The following is a 12,634-nucleotide window of genomic DNA, read 5'->3' as shown; positions in this document are numbered from 1 at the left end:
GGTTCCAGAACACCTTGTGCAAGGTCCTGCCAGTCCTGTGGTACAATCCTATTATATGTTGACCAAGAGTTTAACATTTGCTTTACATATGGGGAATGCATGCCATAAGATACTATTGCCTCCTTAAACCTTTTTAAATCCAACATTTCAACTGGAGCCCAAATATTTTGTGTAGCCATTTGATCAGGCATCTGCTGTATGGTTACAGGATAAATTAAGGGTGACTGTGTGGAAACAGGCTTTCTTTCTGTAACCTTATGATCCAGACTTGAAACAACTTCACTGTTAATTTCTTCTGTCTGAATTTTTACAGGTTTAACAAGTTCTTCTAAAGCTGTTATCCTGGCACTTAAATTGACTATCTTTTTAAATATTAAAATGAGGATTAGCATAGTGATAAACTGCATAATTCCACCAATACTAATCTTCTCATATAGTTGTTCCATTGTCAGACTGCTTAAAATTTCTAACAAAAACCAATTTTCTTCCAATGTACACATAAAACCCATTTTTTTTAAATGTGGAAAAAAAATTCTCTTTTAGATAGTTTCCTTTAACATATCTGATATGTTATGACTTACCAAATCTGCGTAGAACAGTAGAAATCCAAGGGGATTTTCAAAACAGCCACCTAGTGTCCGAGGTGTAAATCCAGAGAGAGAGATAGAGAGAGAGAGAGGAAAGAGAGAGAGAGAACGCACAAGAAAGCATAGCCGGCTAAAGCTTAAATCCAGCCACGAGTTCCCTCTTGTGCCGAGTCAAGGCTTGGGTCTGGCTTCCTTAAGCTCCAACCACGTGCGTTGGCTTTACAGGCAGGGCCCTGTTCAGCAGGGCAGGTCTGAGTTGTTTGTAGCACCAGCTTTAAGGAAGCAGCTCAGTTAATCGGGCCTGAGGCCAAGCAGACCTAGGCCCAGGCTAGGAAGCCAACCACTCAGACTAGGAAGCCTACAGCCCGGCCTGCCGCCCTTGCGGGAAAGCAGACCTGCCGCCAAGCCAAGCGGTTTTTAATGGATTCTTGTCACATTGGGCGCCAGATGTAGATGTAACCAATAGTCTTATTAAATAAGAAACAGAAACAATGTAAAAGAGAAAGCCAAGAGGTCAGAGCTCAGAGCTAAAATCTTATCCTTCCTCCTGCTGTGTCCCAGCTTCCCGAAAGAGAGCTATTTCCTTGTCTGTCAGTCATTTCCAAGTCATTCTGCCTTCTCATTGGTTGTAAACCCAAACACGTGACTGCCTCGTCACTGTCTGTATTTACAGCCCTCTAGGTCTTAAAGGCATATGTCTCGAATGCTGGCTGTATCCCTGAACACACAGAAATCTATGGGATTAAAGGCGTGTGCCACCACCGCCATGCTCTTTCTATGGCTCTAATAGCTCTGACCCCCGGGCAACTTTATTTATTAACATACAATCAAAATCACATTTCAGTACAATTAGAATACTACCACAGTTATACATGATTGCAAGCTTCAATGTGGGTACTGGGAACACACCTCGATCTGCTGCCAGAGCATTCAATACTACTAACCACAACAATCACAAAATCTCAATATTATTACCTGCCAGAAATAAGTATTATATTGTTGATAATAACTTTCCAATATATGAATCATCAAAGAATAATTCAATTTGCGAAAATTTTTAGGAAATAAGTCACCTAGGAAAACCTTACAGAGAAAAACAGCACTGTGTGTCAATGGTTAACTACAGTGAAGTTTGGAAAGGGCCTGAAATTGTTAAGAGCATGCAGCTGCCGGGCGGTGGTGGCACACGCCTTTAATCCCAGCACTCGGGAGGCAGAGGCAAGCGGATCTCTGTGAGTTCGAGGCCAGCCTGGGCTACCAAGTGAGTTCCAGGAAAAGGCGCAAAGCTACGCAGAGAAACCCTGTCTCGAAAAACCAAAAACAAAACAAAACAAAACAAAACAAAACAAAACAAAAAAAAAAAAAAGAGCATGCAGCTAAGCAGATGTGAGCAGATGTGAGCAGGATGGGGGCGGGGTCGTGCACACAGTCCTTTTTCTAGTCAGGTACATCCTTCCCAGTGTGATGGAGAGAAGGGGACTATGGCTGTGTCTTGATTGCTGTGTCTCCTGATGTTACAATGCTCCGTTTAAAGCTACAGTTGGGGGGCTGGAGAGATGGCTCAGTGGTTAGGAGCACTGGCTGCTCTTCCAGAGGTTCTGAGTTCAATTCCCAGCAACCACATGGTGACTCACAACCATCTGCAATGAGATCTGGTGCCCTCTTCTGGTCTGCAGGCAAACATGCAGCCAGAACACTGTATACATAATAAATAAATAAATATTAAAAATAAAAAAAATAAAGCTACAGTTGGGCACCTGTAGAAACTAAGAAACTAAGGCACCAGGGGACTTTCCCAATGACCATACATGTCACCAGTGAGTATGGTAATAAGCAGGGAAGTAACCCTGTGGGGACACCTTGGCCCTGGAACAATTTTCTTTAGGAGAGAGGAAGTTCCCAAGAGGTGAACTTAACAATGACATCATATCTTTTTTTAGAGCATAGGTAAAAGTTTGCGTGTGTGTTTGCGTGTGTGTGTGTGTGTGTGTGTGTGTATGTGTGTGTGTGTGTGTGTGTGTGTATCTGAGTAAAAAAATGCATATCCTGTTCAATGGAAAGTGCTGCCTCAAGGATAAAAAACAGCCCAACTGTATGCCAATATTATGAGTTTCAGGCCTTAGGTCCTCTATTAAGTGGCCCCTCTATCATATTTATTCATTACATGGATTATATTTTGCTTGTCCAGTATGATTCTAACCAATTAGAGGAAGACTTTCAATGGTCTCTGACCATTTTAAACAATATCTGCCTTAAACAATTTTGTCTACAGTGGAAAATTACTAGGATTCTTTATAATCCCCAATGTCAATCTGCTGTGGAGACAGCGCAAAACAACTCCAAGAACAAATTGATAAGTAGAGAGGGTCTGAATAAGGCTCACCCTCAACATCTTATTGATGTGGCCTTATTTACTTTACATTTTTTTTTTGAAACAGATGACAGTGGAAATACTGCAATTCATTAACATTGGGCACCTTCGTCAAGGCCTGTGAAGTTACCTCTGGTGACTTGGAAAGATGTAATAACAGGTAAATGATAATCACCAGCCCTGTTACTTATCAATGGGAGAGTCTTGCTTGTAACTTTCCAGAAAATAGCACATCTGGAGCACATCTGGAGCACATCTGGATCCCTGCCCAGCTAAATAGACTCTGGAGAGCTGATATGAGTGATGAAGAAAATAAAATTGAGCAGCTGAAAGAGAAGGCAGCAGGCACCTATCCTGCTCAGGTGTTGGCTTACTGCACTAAGTCCAAGTCATGCCAACGCTGACATTTATTGGGCATTGATACCTAACATCTGGGGTGGAGATCAGAAGATCTTGCCCTCAGCTCTTTGCAAATGGCTCTAACCTGTTTCCTCATAAATGTCCTAGAAGAGAAGATTCTAAAATTTGAAGTGGCATCATCCCCATGACCAGATGCCCTCTTTGTTCTCACAATCCGTCTAATCTATTTGCCTATGTTGTTATCTCTCAGTCTACTTCACAATCAGGAGGCTCTGCTCACAGGAAAGCAACATGATACAGAGGTGGGAACTGTAGGAGACAAGGCAGCCATGCCCAGGGAGCCAGCCTACCTGTCACACTGGGCTTTTAAATAAGACCCATGGCACACCACGCTCTTGAGTATCCCCAAAATTCTGAACACTGAATTCTGAAACAGTGTGAGTAGCTAGTAGCTGGCCAGTTGACAAAGCTGCACTCTATATGTCTCCTTTTATGTGCTTCTTCAACATAAAAACCACAGTGGCATGTGTGCTCACCGTCTAATCTGAGGTAATGTGCTAACCAATCACAGTTCACAGGCTTCCACTATATAAGTAGTTGTTCAGGTATAGTAAAGCAGAGGCTGTTCCCTGAAACTGTCTTCCGAGGGGTTCATCTCTGGGCCCTGTTCTGACCCACTGGCATTTCAGTCTTGGGGGGGGGGGACACTTGGGTAATGACAGCAAGAAAACATCTGTAATCCCAGTGTGGCCCTGTGAGGAAAAGGGAGTGAGGGGCTGCTCAATTTTCAGGTGGTCCTGGGCTGGTTAGTTGGGCTAATGGAGCAGTAAAAAGATATTGTATCCAACAAGGTTGAAAGGTGAGAGGACTCATGCCCACAGTTGTCCTCTGACCTCCACAGCCACATGTGTGCTCTAGTACACGTGTGTCTATACTCAAGACTCAAGAACAAACACACACATATCCACTCCCACATCCACTCTTCACACACACACACACACACACACACACACACACACACACACACACTACATTTGTGGTATTAAATTACTAAGTTTGTTTTGGCCGTTGGGAATAGTTTTAACCAGACTATTCGCTATCAGAAAGTTCACTGAGCTGTACATGGCCCTGCAATGATTTTCACCTAGGTCAGAGGGGGAATACCTCCCTGCTGGCCTAGCAAAAACACTTCCATGACTGATGCTAAGAATGCAGCCTGTGATTCCAAAACATAAGCCTCAAAGGCTGTGCTTGGTGCAAAAGTCAAGGCTGTGATTGATCTAAACAAAGTGCTGGGACTGGTCAGAAACCAATGACCAGGGCTGGTCCAAAGGTCGTTTCTCCAGCTACTCAGGGGGCGGAGCTGAGGCCAAAGAAGGACAAAGGGATGTAAGGAGAGAGAAAAAAGAAACTGCAGGTCCTTGTGGGAAGAGTCCCAGAAAGCTGCCTAGTACTCATGAACAAGGATCTGAGACCTGGAGTTGAAAGCTGTAATGCAGGCCTCTGCTAAGGACTAAAGAAGGGTCCAAAGTCCTGGAGACTGAGGTCTGCACAAGGAATGAGCACTTGAGGGCGCCAGCTGCTGCTGATTCCCAGACAGCTGCTGTGACTCACCTCTGCAAATAAGAAATGTAAGAACTTCTTACCACCCAGGTGGAGGAAAGAACCCTCAGGCAGCTGATCACTGACATTTCTACACACAATGTGCACAATGTGTAATTACAAGAATAACTTTCTTGGCAAGAATAACTTCCTTGGGGACTCTGCATAGATATGGCTCTGACATTCCTTTACCATAAACCACATCAAAATCTGGGGAAAACAATCTGAAAGTTGATGAAGAATTTACATTAGAATAAACATTTTAGGGTAAATAAAATATACTCATATGGAAAGTTCTTCACACTCCAATAACTTAGAGACAGCTTCAATAAAAGCACACCCATAGCAGCTCAAAATAAGATAATAAAGCACAATGGTGGAGGAATAAATGAGCCTTCAGTGGTTAGCAGAGACATGAAAGACAATAAAGACTAGAGAAAGGAGGACTCCATTGGAAATGGTGAATACGAAGTTGATCCTGGTAGCCAAGTTAAAGCAGTGAGAAGGGTAATTGTTGAAAGAATTAAGAGGTCTTGGGAATGTAAAGTTGATATTCCTGAAAAACAGACAGCGGGAAAAGAAGCTGAACTTAAATATAGCAAACTTTCTGGAAATGACAAGCAAGTCTGAGCAATCCATGGCACCCCCACAGCCTAATGAAGTTCTTTACTTTCTGTATAAGGAATAAGTGAGTTGAGACCAGTGGAAACATCAGACATGATTCAGACTTTATCACAGTCACCCCAATGGCTAGAAATAAAAGTCTCATGTGTTTCCTCTCTGGGGAGTCAGTGAGCAAGCCATGTTCTTATCCTGTCCAGGTCTCAGACTCATGTATTAGTGAAGTCATCACTTCCTATAAAGAACTTACTAACTACTGTGCAATGAAACTTACACAGCACTTTGAACCTCCTACAAACCCTGACTGTCTGATTAGAACTTCAGTGATAGTGGAGAGCAGGGATATTGCAGGTCCAGAGCCCCATTACAATTTATCTTTAAAGTGATATCCACTCACTGCCCGCCTCTGTGTCTGACTTGTCTTACTTGTAGCTGACAGGTGAAGCATGTTTGGAAAGTGTTAGACTCCTAGCTTCCACTGACCAAAACCTGAAGAATGTCACCAGGTAGCATGTGAGACCTATAGCAGAGGTTTCCCCATATTGCTGTAACCTGCCCATCTGAAGTTTCCACCATATTTGAAATGTATCTTGATTTGTGGCATTTTTTGTTCTGTTAGTATAAAAACTTCAGATCATGGAGTTTGGGGTAACTTGAATCTGTGCTACTGGGCCACGGACATTCATGTTTGGCTCCAGAATAAACTATCTTTCACCCCTTTTAGGGGAGAGCTATGTTTTTCATACTGACAAATGTATAGTCAAAACTATCTCAGGAGAGGGCACAGCATTCTATACAATGACAGAAGCTATAGGTTTTCCACTAGGGCTACAGATGGTTCTTGATAGTGAAATTTAAGCAGAACATGACCAATAGGGACAAAACACACCTGATATAAAGATGTGAAAGCATAAAAATGGTTAGGGTGTTAATGTGACAGGCAGAAAGAAGGAGGGAAGGAAAACAGGAAAGAAGGGAGGGAGAGAGACTAGCAGGGAGAGAGGGACTGGAAGGGAGGGACATTAAGGTAGGAGATGGATTGAAAAGATGTAAATTAAAACTTGTTTGTAAAATGAGAATGTTGCCTGCATGTGTGTCTGTGCATGACTTGGGTGTCTGATGCCTATGGAGGCCAGAAGAGGGCATCAGACCCCCTGGAACTCGGGTTACAGATGGTTGTGGGGTGCTATGTGTGTGCTGGGAATCCAATCTAGGTTCTTTGGAAGAGCCGCTTGTGCTCTGAATCACTGAGCCATCCCTCCAGCTCCTATGTATGGGATTTATCCAACCATCTCCTGTTGAACACTTGGGCTCCTTCCATATTTTGGCTTTGTGAGCATTCTACCTTGGACAGTGGTGTGGAACTACAGTATAAAAGCAGACATTACCTTCCTGGCCTCTGGTGTCTAGTGAGGACTTTCTTGCTGCCACTTACATGGTAGAAAGGGATGTAAAGGCAGAGGGATGAATGCTCTGTTCCCACTTAGCAGGACTCAGTAAAATGACAAAAAGATCCTGAAGTTGCTTCAACCCTTTTATAAAGTTCTAATCCATCTGTGAGTCATAACTAAATCACTTCCCCAAAGGCCTCATATCTTTTAAATGTTTTATCAATTTTTTATGTTCGATAATATGCTTGAATATAATTAGTCACCGTGAGCACGTTCACCTTTTCCTCCCTTTTCTTATCCCCCTTTATTCCCACTGACCCCTTGTTCTTCCACATTTCCCCCCACCTACCTTTATTTCCCTCCATTCCTCTCTTATTTTCTCCCTCCCTTATTTTCCTTCTTTCCTTCCCCTTCCCAGTTCCCTTGCGAACATATGTGCTCATGATTACAATGGCCATGCCATGTCCAGCGGACAGCATCCCACCTATCACTTAGCTCTTACAGCCCGACCCTCTGAATATATTCCACTGCATTCTCTTGACGTTGGAGTAGACGACATGGATGTCTTGTTTGAGGCTGGGCACTCCGCACTTATTCTCAGCACTTGGACCGTCTAAGGTTGCTCTGACTCACTAAATCTACTGGCAGATGCAGCTCTGTGCTGCCTCAGGCCTGCCCAAAGGCCTCTCTTGAGTGGCCTTTAATTGCCTACACTAGGCAGTTTAGGTTGAACTAATAACACTAGGAAGTAGCAGCGGGGACAACTGAGAGCAGGGTTGATGGCTAAAGCCACGGAGATGCAAGAGGCAGGGAAGCTGAGTGTAGTCAGGCCCCACTGTGGACAGAGGAAAGCAGCTGCTGCTTGACAGCTGAAGAAGAAGCAGCTGATGAGTTTTCTAGCAGCCAGGGCAGGAGGGAGAAGGGGAAAGAGGACAAAGTGGGTGGAGCTGAGGCCGAAGAAGGACAAGGGGCTGTAAGGAGAGTAGAAAAAACAAACTGCAGGTCCTTGTTGTGGGAAGAGTGGGGAGAGCTACCGAGTCTTCATGACAAGGGCCTCAGACCTGGGGCTGAGAGCTGTAGCTCCAGCAGAGATGGGGAAGTGTGATATGGTCTCAACGTGTTGGTGACATTGATGTTGGGTTTGATGCTGAGCATTCAGCACTCACTTATTCTCAGTATTTGAACCATCTATGAGTCACGACTTTGACCAACACCCATTCCCTAAAGATACTTGTCTGAACAAGGCTGAAAGGTGACTCTTCCAAAGAGATAAAATAAATACTTAGAAGGCAGTTTCTCTACATGTCCATTTGGCAAAATCTCAGTAGTAGATTCCTCCATAGAGGCCTCCTCGTCTCTCATAACTACACCATGGGATCCAATCATGATTAATTTCAGATGGGATGAAACTTCAATATTTATGGTCATATAACAAGAAGTAGGGCTGTAGCTACCATGCCAATCTATTCTCTTTCTTTCTTCTTTTCCCTCCTTCTCTCCTTCCTTCTTTCTCTCCATCCCTCCCTTCTTTTTTTTTTTCCTTTTTTGATGATTTACCACAGTTTTCTACAGTGGTGGTACCATTTTGCTTTTCCCCACCTCAGTGAATAATGGTTTCAATTTCCCCACAGTTAACAGTCCTTCATTTTCTTAGTGGGGAAGACGATTTCTTAGTGTAGTCATCCAATGGATAAGTGGTGATGTCTCATTGCTCCCCCCACCAACCCCTGGCATGTCCCCCTCTGAAGGTTCTTCTGGATCTTCCAGTCACATGGTTTGCATTGAGCTGTGCCTTTCAGGTTTTCTAGATGAACAGACACAATGCTCCTTTAGCATGTAGTTGAGATGCAAAGATTGGAAAGTGTGATAAGGTCTCAGGGTTTTGGAGACCTTGTGCTTTTGACTTTGAACTCCAGTGTTTCTTTACTTATTCCCTCCCATCTTATGTGGGAGCAGATGGGTAGCTCCAGCAGCTGAAGATGGGTATTCCTCTTCCCCATAGAAGGCCAGAGTCAACTCAAGTTGCCTTTCCTTCTCTGTATGTATTGTATTACAGTATAGTATAGTATAGTATAGTATAGTATCTAGATATATAGTATATATGCATATATATTATATTAACTAGAGTATGTATTTTCTAACTCCTGCTCTTCTGTTCTGAGTTCTTAGGGTTTTGTTGTTGTTATCTGTTTATCTATCTGTCTATCTATCTATCAATCATCTATCTATTTATTTTAGACAACACTTTTGTTAAGAGCAGAGTGTTCAGCCTTATATTTTATAAATTGTTTTTCCTCTCTCCTATTGTGATTATAAGAAGATTGTTTTGTGATATTTCCTGTGAGGATGTAGTCAAGTTTCTGGAGGCCAGTCCCATAGGTTGTGGATGCCTTCCAACTGGCTCTTGCAAGTGTTGTAACTATCAAGTTAACCACACTGAGCCCATAGTACATTCTTAATTACAGCTAAGGTTTTATGGCTCTGTCTTGGCTCTAACTGTGGGAGAACAGGTCCAAAATGAGCTTCCATGAGCTATATGGCTTCCTGCTACCCCTCCTCTGTCTCTCCAGTACGTCTTTGTCTTGTGTCCTCTCCTCTCTTAAATGGCCTAGAAGAGCTGTTTGGTTTCCAGATGGTTCACCTTGGTGTTTGTTGTGAGGATGAAGTCAAAAATTCCAAGCTCCTTCATGAAGAACTGGAAATGTTTCCCGACTTCAGAATTCAGACTTTCTTTGAATCCCATGGTATCATCTGTTGTATAACAATTCCAGAAATAGAAAGATATGTAGGGAAAGAGATGAAGAACGACAGCACCTCATTACACTTTGCCAGTGCCTGACCAGAAAAGTCACATGCACCTGGGGAAGCTTCTAGCTAACTTCATGAAGGTCAGTCTTTGTTATGGAGAACCAGCCTGCCTCCATCTTGGGCTTAAAAGTCATCTGATAGAAAAGACAAAGTAGGTTCATTCTTGTTTGTGGTTAAACCTCTGTTCTTCAAGGATTGGGCTATGCCTCATCTGTAACCTTAACTACAAATGGTTCTGTACTGCCTGTTCCAGGAATGGCAACCATGTCTTTGTTTCAGTTATGTTGTTTATAATTATCTTGAAACAATTGTTTCAAAAGGTTATATGACCACCTCCTGTTATGACTATCTCTTGTTATGATTACCTTGGTATGCCCCCACCTTGCAACCATGCCTTGGTATCAAGAGGTCATTAGGACTAACTTGTTAGTTCTGCTCCTGTATCCCCATCTATTTTGTCTGCCACATCCCTTATAGTAGGAAGCTCCCTACCCCTGAGCTATAAAAGCCTTGTCTTTCTCATGTCCAAGGCTGACCTCCTCAAACCCCACCTTAGCGGGAGGCAGCCCTTGAACATGAATACAAAATCTTACTTTATTTAACTGCTTGCTTTAATGAATTTGGCCATGATGAATTAAGTCAGTGGTCTTTCTCCCCCATCTTCAGGATTAACAATTACTCTTCCTTACAAAGAGATTTTAAATATTTAGTGTCATCAGGAACAAAAACATCTGACTCCTGAAATTTGTCATCTGGTCTTTTAATCTATGGACTCTTTCCTCTCTGCCTTCCTGTCAGGGTCTTGTCTATCTTCACTTTTATGACTTGTGATTGCAGTCCTTACAGCATGTACTGACCTTAGACTGAGATAGGAAGAGATAGTCAGGCACCGTATGAGTCATAATCCCAGAAAAAATATTAAAAATAATGGCAGTGTCTATGTACAGACCTAGGTTCCTACCTAACTCAAGGTTTTCAGAGGAGGCAGACATGGCCCAGGCTGTGTGAAAAATGATTTGAAGTCAACTGAGAATCAGAAGAGGTGAAGTTGGTGCAGGTTTTGGCTTTGCCATATTGGGTAAGCTTCATAAAGCTGCAGCCTCAAGAAATACTGATATTTTGGGTTGGAAGAACAGAATCCAATTTGAACTGGGAGCTGACTTGAGTTTCATTTTTTTTGTAAACAAATGATCCAGTATTCTTGGGCATTTCAAAGCATCTGTTCTCTTAACCCTTCCTTTTCATGCACTGCATACTTACAATGTGTTTAAATGCACAACTTTGAACTTGGTTAAAAAAAAATGAAACTGTTTCCCATGTATTCCATGACATCTCACTTCTTAATAGGATTTTGAGGTTATTCATGCTGTTGCCTTGCATGAATGGGTTCTTCTTCAGTGATGTGTGGTATGCAAACCATGTAACTAGAACATAGTGTGTTTCTATTCTGCTATTAATGAATATCTAGTTTTCTGATTTGGCTGTTAGAAATAATACTAGTATGTCCATTTTTCACATGTCCATTGTGCACATGTAAACAAATAACATTGCTATAGCATGGTTTGGTTACGCTTAACATTAATAATATGCCAAAGTTTTACAACATAGCTAGGTTTGATTATGTTTAACATTAATAAATATGCCAAAGTCTTACAACATAGTTACAAATATTTATTCTTCCATCAGATGTAACATGTCACCTCTGAAAATTTATATAGTGGTCTTTTTTATCCAAAGTAATAGGTATGTAATGGTCTCTAGAGCTTTTTTCTTGCTTTCTATTAAAAAAAAGCAAGGCAAAGTACACATGAAATGTCATTACGTTGTTGGTGTAGCAGGACCTTACTCTCTATTATCACTGTCCATCCTATTAGGGGAATATAGCACAGTACGTTTCTCTAGAACTCTACATAAATTACACTTCCCTGTATGAACTATATGCTCATTCCTCTCTTATCTGTTGTACTTAGTTCTTTGTTGCACTCTATCACACTGCTGACAGGAATGTTGTATCATTCCAATTTACTTATCATAAATCATAACTCAATGAGACCTCTCATACGGATCTGTTCCTGTTCTCTTTGTGGAGCACCCACAGAGGAATGAAGTCATTCATTCCAGGATAGATCCCTGCATAGGTCATGGCTGTCTAGCTCTGTGTTCCCTTTACCACCATTTCAGCAGCTCCCTCATTTTTCTAATGAACATCACAATTACTGAATATTATCAGAACGGACAAATCTAGAAATTCTGTCCAGCCTGAGTGTGGTGGCTTACATCTTTACTGACAGCACTTAGGAGGCAGAGGCAAGCTTATCTCTGTGAGTTTGAAGCCAGCCTGGCCTACATAGTGAGACTCTTTTTGAAATAAATAAATAAATAAATAAATAAATAAATAAATAAATAAATAAATAAATAAATAAATGCATGCTTTCTCCAATTAATAACAACAATTTTCATCAAAGCAGTGTTTTTCTTAAGGAATCGGTGATAAGTGCAGGATATTTTCAAGTTCTAAAGTATTTACCAGTTTCATTTATCATGTTTAAGTTAAAGTCCACTTAATGTCATTTCACAATTGCCTAATGCCGATGGCGACGTCAAAGGAGCAGCAGATGGCAACTGACTTCAGGATGTTGACCCATCAGGAAACAAAACCCTGATGGGAAAATGGGCATGGAGAGATCCCCACTGCTCTTAAGGCAGTATGATCATCTCTTGGAAATATCCCATGTTACTGGTCATTTTTTTTTTTTTTTGGCTGTAAGCTTAGCCTTTAACGGCTGAGCCATCTCTCCAGCCTAGCTACTGGGCATTTTTACCCGTGGATTATTATGAGAATGAATTCCTCCTAAGCTGTACTGTTTAACTGAAACAATGATTGTATACAATAA

The 12,634-nt window shown here is 41.9% G+C and overlaps 1 protein-coding gene across 1 annotated transcript in view; it reads left to right on the top strand.

Moving 5' to 3' along the window:
* Nucleotides 1-12,634, top strand: part of LOC102914220 (C-type lectin domain family 2 member D11-like) — a 99,812-nt gene that overhangs the window by 16,794 nt on the left and 70,384 nt on the right. The window lies entirely within an intron of this gene.

Source organism: Peromyscus maniculatus, chromosome 3, assembly GCF_049852395.1.
Source record: "Peromyscus maniculatus bairdii isolate BWxNUB_F1_BW_parent chromosome 3, HU_Pman_BW_mat_3.1, whole genome shotgun sequence".
Lineage (NCBI taxonomy): Eukaryota > Metazoa > Chordata > Mammalia > Rodentia > Cricetidae > Peromyscus > Peromyscus maniculatus.
This window is presented reverse-complemented; position numbering and strand designations above follow the sequence as displayed.